Genomic DNA, 6,498 nt, shown 5'->3' on the forward strand with positions numbered 1-6,498 from the left:
ATAGCAGGCTTTATTGCACTATTATTATTAAATCGTTCACGATGTGCTCAAGACCCGCTGCCAGGAAGCAGCACAACCCCAGCTCAGTTGTAAGCACATGCTTCAACCCTGTAGAAGTCAATGGGGATTCAGCATACCCTTCAGCGCTCTGCTGAAAACAAGGCTTTCATATGTTGCACCCCAGAAGTGGCTGCATTTCACCGGTTTATACTTCAGCTTGTGCAGTTTAAGTAGCATTTTTTTAAAGAAAAGACAATGTCTCCTATTAGAAGAGGGGTGTTCGAAAGGACCCTTGAAAACACTTTCAAATCCACAGTCACCCTTGTAATGCCAGACATTACATTGTTTTTACATTATTTCATATCAAAAACTCTTTTTAGTTGGTATTTAGACCCCCCCCCCACCCCAAAGCAATTAATTCAGTTTGTTACACGTGCTTTGAACGTGCTTCCAGGGGGTCTTGGAACAAAGGGTGTTAGTAAAGCTTATGATATTTTTAGTACACTATGCATGTGTGAAGGAAGTGACTTAATCCGGATGAGTTACTGCCCTCCTGACACGCGCACACCCCCTACATAAATTTGTACATGTGTGCATATGCGTGCCCCAGACACACACACTCGTTCCTCAGTGTCGCCTTTCTCTGTGTGAGGCCACGAGGAAACCGACACTTTCCTTTGCCCACTTCCCCGTGCGCCTTGGCTGTATAAAACGTTTCCGTCCGTTTTCCGCCGCGGGGCAGGAGAGGTCACCAGCTGAGCGTCCCCAAGTCTGGAACGGCTGCTGCAAAGCAAACCCGCCCCGTACTTACATCTCTGCTATGCTTGACCGCAGGCTTCGCCGACACCCTGCTACCCCGGAGCATCGAGGCGGGCGTATGATTTGGCAGCGCACGCCTGGAAAGCACATCTATCACCGGGTGCTAAAGAAGGGAATTAGCTCTGGCTCGGCTGGGGAGCAGGCTTGCAAAAGGAACGGCGACCTGTTGCTCTCGGCAGGGCAGGGGAGCAGAAGGGCAGGACAGGAAAGAGAGCTATGCTGCCTGGCAGGGCAGCCCCAGGGTGGGCCTGCCGCGCGCCGGCTCTGGCTGGGGAAGGACACGCCGAGGTTGTGTGCACCTGCTGCTTTCGGAGACCGAAGGCCGGCTCCAGCTCTGCCGAAGCAGGGAAGGGACAGAAAACAAAGGGGAAGAGCAGAGTGCAAAGCAATCCCGGATGCTGCTCGGGGTGAAGCGCCGAGGCCCGCGGCGCAGCACAGGGGGCCTCATCCCCGCGGCCGCCCAGGGAGAGGAGCCAGGAGTGCCCCCCTACCCACAAGCTTGCACGCTGGACGTCACTACTGCAGCCAAAGGGAGTGGCGGAGCCGGGGAAACAAAGAGGAAAGGATGCTGGGCCTGTGGCCGCCACGCTCACCCCAAGTTGCGCTGAGCGTGCAAGACCGTGCCATGCAATGGGCTCGGTAACCGGGGAAGGCACGCACCAGCAGCCCGGGGTGCAGAGACACGCGTCCTACCGCCGCTCACCCCACCGTCCCTCCGACTCGAGGACAGGGGCTGTGCGGTCGCCCACGCAGTCGGTACCAAAGTGGCCGCCGCGGGCTCCGGCAGCTCCGCGCACCCCCATCACCTCTCCCTTTCGGCTCCTGACACTGCTGGGCACAGCTCTCCAGCTTAGCCCGAGCTCCTGTATGCAAAACCAAGCCTATTTTTCTCCTTCCCTTTGATAAGGCCTCTATTTTTACTCCAGCTCAGCCAGCCCTGAGTAACATATTTCACAATATTTGAATATAGCAACAGATTAAGAGCCTTGAATCACTGAAGTGTGATACAAGGTCATTACTCTCGTATTATTAAGTAGTTAAAAAACTGTATCTAGGCACAGCACATTATTCACAAATCACGAGGAGCAGAAATAATGGTCATTTTAAATCAGGCCTCATGAATATGCAACAGTACCCCAGGTTTTAATCATACAGGAAAAAAAAATATCTTGACAAAATTAAAGTCTGAGGCTGTTAACCCTCCCACCGCCAGCTCCCGAACGCGAACTCCCGCTTGTCCTTGGACAGCGATGGTCTGCGCGTCTTATTTCCTCTCTTTTCCCTTCTTTTTTTTTTAGTTTCAGACCACAACGCATCAGGTCTGACTTCTCCTTTCAGTGCCATTTCATCAGCGGGAGCAATCGAGTCATTCATGTGGAGCGACCCTTGCAAACGGCCTCGACAAACTGACAAAGGAAACGCTGTGACGGCAGGCCGGAGGCCAGCGTGCATCGCTCCCGGCCGCGACCCGGCATTCCTCTCGGGCGTGACGCCGCTTTCAGGCAACCCACCCCGCTGACCGTTACTTACTCAACCCTCCCGGACTGACCTCCTGCCAAGGGCAGACACGCTTCGTCTGGAGTAAGCAGCTACACGAGAAACGGTCCGACGAGCGGAGCAGTCCCGAGCGAGCTCGCCTACGGGGCCCTGCTCTCGGCGGGGTCGGCGACCACGGCACAGCCCCGATTCCCCGAGGCTACAAGCACCTGCATTTCCCAGCATGTGGGAAAAATCATCCCAGCATCACGCAACCCACGGGCAAGGTTCACGACCCAGCGAAGGATACAAACCCTTTTGGGGCTATTGCTTGAGCGTTAGTATAGGCGAGCTCCGATAAGCGTGTGTCCAGGCCCTTTTTTAATCTAGCTAAACTCAGTATCCAGCACAAGTTCCACCCTTCCATGATGTGGTGTGGAAAAGGACTTCCTGGTGTTTGTTTTAAACTCATCCCCTCATCTTGGGACCCCCTAGGCACCGTACTGCCGCCCCTCCCAGCCCTCACCGCATTTATCCTTGCAAAAGCCCTGGGCTGGAGGCAGGCTCTGAAGGATGCAGTGACTAAGGGACATGCCCTAGGTCATTCAGGAAACATGTGGCAGAGCAGGAATTTGAACCCACCTCTCAAGTGCTGGCAAAGTGATTGAAGCACAATATCACACTTCTTCCCCTCCCTGCCAGTAACAGCACCACATTCGTGCGGACCCCAGCATGCAGCAATAGCCCGCGACCAGCTCTTCACGCAGCCCCATGGATCACATCCAAAAAACCCTCGCCTTTGCTACCAAGAATCATTTTAAGGATGCATTAAAATTCCAGGCGTGCCGCGTGTCCCACCCATCAAACCTCCAGAACAGGGCGTGTTTGCAAGGTGCTTACTGTCAGCTTTGCAATCGGGAAAGAACAAGCACAGCAGGGCCAGCCGGCTCTCCAACGGAGCTGGAGGAAAGCTGACTGGTGTAGGGGTGAGGAGGGCGTGCAGAGCCTGGCCCACTCGAGCGTGCACACACCCTGCACGGTGCACCCTGGCTGCAAGGGACCCAGCAGGGATGTGGGGAGCCCGTGAGCAGAGCACGGCTCCGTCTGGTCCCCTGAACATGCAGGGATGGGGGGCAGGTGCACACGAGCCCAGGCCTCCCTGCCTTCTCCCCTTACATGTGCTGGCAAAACCTGCTGGCCTGCGGAGCTTTGCTCCTAAGCAGACTGTGCCTGAGGCTGAAACCTCGGCTCTGCATCCTTGAGAACATGACTTGACTTCGGAAGCAAATGACCTTTCCCACCCGGCTCTGGCACGAAGGCTACGTGCTGTGCGGAGGCAAGAAACTTCTTGCTGCTTGGCTCGATTAACAAAGCCTCATGGAGCTGGTGCAAAGGCCAAGTTGCTCCTCCCTCCGGCCCGCCCTAGCTCCTGGATGGACAACAGCCACCTTGGGGTCAGCTCCCAGGTGGACCCGGACCTGCCGGGTCCCGCCACGGCCGCAGAGACCTAGCGCTGCCTGCTCTGCATAACGAGGGGGCACAGCAGATTCGCACCTTATACACTAAGCAAAGTGTGTGTGCGCATGTATATGTGTGTGTATATATGCATTGTATTGTATGTGTATATGTGTATCTGTGTATACATGTGTGCATGTGTATATCTTTGTGTACGGGTGTGTGCGTGTATGTATATACGTGTGTATAGGTGGCAGCTATGCTACGCTGGGCTGCTTCTGCTCAGTCCTGATGGAGAACGCTGTGCAGTCGAAAGCCTGCCCAACTCTGCCCCAACCAGGCAGCTGGACCAATACAAAGATATCACTCCAGAAGCCCTTGCCTCTCGCCCAGCTTCAGTCATTGCAGCTACGACATCCCTCTTACACTCCCATGTATATAGATGCCAATCTACCAGGCCTCCTACTTGCCTCCAAGCTAAGATGGGGGGACTCCATCTGCCCGGAGCACCCAGAGCAAACAGGCAGACTCACCAGCTTCCCCCGGTGAGCGTGCAGCAGCCACCCCCACCCCCGGGAGCTGTGCAAGCCAAACAAAGAAATAAATGCAAAATTGCAGAGGAGGACTGAAGAGTTCGCCCCAGAGGCTACAGCAAGTCTTACCCTTTGCACCACGACCCGACAGGCTCCTTGCCAACTTATGCAGCAACACGAGGGTTTTTCCAGAGCCTTGAGAAACGCATTTTCCTACTCGTGGGCTATTCTGTGGTCCCATCAGGCAGACAGATGCCTACAGATTACATTCCTGGGCCAAACCCGAGCAAGGGCCTGCGCTTGCTTCTGTAAACAATTAATCTGTTTGGACGAACACGATCAAGCTATCCGCACGCGATGCACACGGCAAACTCCCACCACCGCTCTGCTCGGCTCCGCGCTGCCCAGAGCAGAGTGCCCCCGCGCCGCTCCGGGCTGGGAGACTTGGCGGCGGTTCGGCACGACAGCGGCTCCTTAGGAAATCTCTTAACGGGAAAGCCCCTCGTCGGCGCCGCATCGAATGCCAGCACATCTGCATCCAGTTCTGGCTCAGCTTTTACTCTCAAGGCCGTCAGCGGGGATTTCTCCGCTCACTTCATTCAGTGGAAGCTCTTTCGGTTATTAGCAAAGTTTTCTTCCCCAGAAGCCCGGAGAGCTGGACCGCTGCCTGCTCCTTGCCATTAGCTTTACGGCACATGTTAAGCCATTTCCGTGCTCCTGCCTCTGCTCTAACCCATTTCCTGATTCTTTCAGGGACGGCTTCGTCAGTCCACTGTGTCTTTCGCCTGGCTTCCTCTTCAAGCTGTGTGCGCTCACAGGGGGAGGGAAACCCACGGGCAAAGTCCCGGGAACCGTTAATTTGTGAAACCCCATGCACCTCTACCAGCCAACCTGGCCTGCCAGGAGCATCCTGACTACCTGGCTCCACTATCCCACCGTACAGGCATAGGATAAGTGCCTTGAGACCTGACAGACATTGCCGCTCTGCATTTTGCACCGGCGGGTCTGGAAAGCTAATGTTCCCTTCTGGTTCTAGGCATCTCTTGAGCTGCATTTTTCTTCTCCAAAGACGTCGATTTAGATTTATTCCACCTGCACTTCCATCTCCTTCGGTGCACGAACCACTGCTGGGCAAATGAGCTGGAAAAGATAAAGCCTGCTGCCAAGCAATAACAGCCTAACGAAAAACGTGAAAATTATTCCTGGTTATTTTTACACAGGAGGTGACATACACCGATCAAATACTTCAGCCCAACGGTCCCTCGCGATTAGCTTCGGCTCGCTAACTCGGCAGCGGGGCCGCATGTTGCACCGATGAGAACGAGCAGATTTATTATGCAGTGCTGGACTCAATCCGAGTCCCAGCTGCGAATGGAGGCCCTAACTGCGGGCTTTGTTTCTCTTCTGGCTCTGATCACAAGCATCTCACCGTTACTGGGCACATCTACACATGCAAGTAATGCTATTTGGCTTTACTATACAGCAGACTAATTTGCTGCACAATAAGCACCTGCACGTGTAGATGGTGACACTTTACTGTGCAGTAAATTAGTCTCGTGTAAATACAGCCACTCATGCGGATTTGGGTCCTCCCCAGCTCCTGTGAAGCAGGGACCTCCATTTTGCCAAGGCAAAACCAGGACAGGACAAAAGAAGTCCACCCCACATCTCCTGAATCCCAACCCAGTACCCCGAGCGCTAGGCCTGTGAGCAGCTCTTCCACCAGTTACTTGTGCATCTTTGGAGAACAAGTTTTCCACTCTGAGGGTGGGGGAAGAAGGGGGCTTCCACTGCCTAACTGACCGGCGTGGGTATACAGGGTGTGTTAGACCAGGTTGTTTCCCAGCAGCAGTCCCAAACTCAGCAACACAGCTTGAGGCAGTCAGGGCCAAGTGTTAGACCATCACTCCTAGGCCATATTGAGGCCCAGAGCTGTAAAGAGCCTTTGCGGAGAGAGCCAAGAGACTCGAGTCAGCTGCTCTTGCCAGGTAAACACATCGGCAACCATCTATGTGTTCACCAAAGTGCCCATGGGATGCAGCGGAGACACTCCCTCCGAGCCAGCAACCGGTATAACGAGTTTCGACCCGGTGGAAAATTACCTCCGATAAACATCTGAGCACGGTGCTTTCCCGAGCTGCTGGCACCGCAGCTGAGACCGGAGGGAAGCCTCGCTCGCTCGGCCCCTGAACGAGCAATGGGCACAGCACGACCC

At 54.7% G+C, this 6,498-nt stretch overlaps 1 protein-coding gene across 3 annotated transcripts in view; it reads right to left on the minus strand.

Moving 5' to 3' along the window:
- Window positions 1-5,062, minus strand: part of PAQR5 (progestin and adipoQ receptor family member 5) — a 29,509-nt gene extending 24,447 nt beyond the window's left edge. For 2 of the 3 annotated variants that reach the window (XM_090029135.1, XM_090029131.1), the window contains exon 1: window positions 4,413-5,062. The gene's annotated coding sequence lies outside the window, so the exon portion shown is untranslated. Of the gene's footprint in view, window positions 1-1,479; window positions 1,648-4,412 lie in introns of those variants that run through there. The other variant, XM_090029133.1, reaches the window with a different exon arrangement.
- Window positions 5,063-6,498: the final 1,436 nt, after the last annotated feature.

Source organism: Crocodylus siamensis, chromosome 15 (assembly GCF_052110815.1).
Source record: "Crocodylus siamensis isolate JL-2025a chromosome 15, ASM5211081v1, whole genome shotgun sequence".
Lineage (NCBI taxonomy): Eukaryota > Metazoa > Chordata > Crocodylia > Crocodylidae > Crocodylus > Crocodylus siamensis.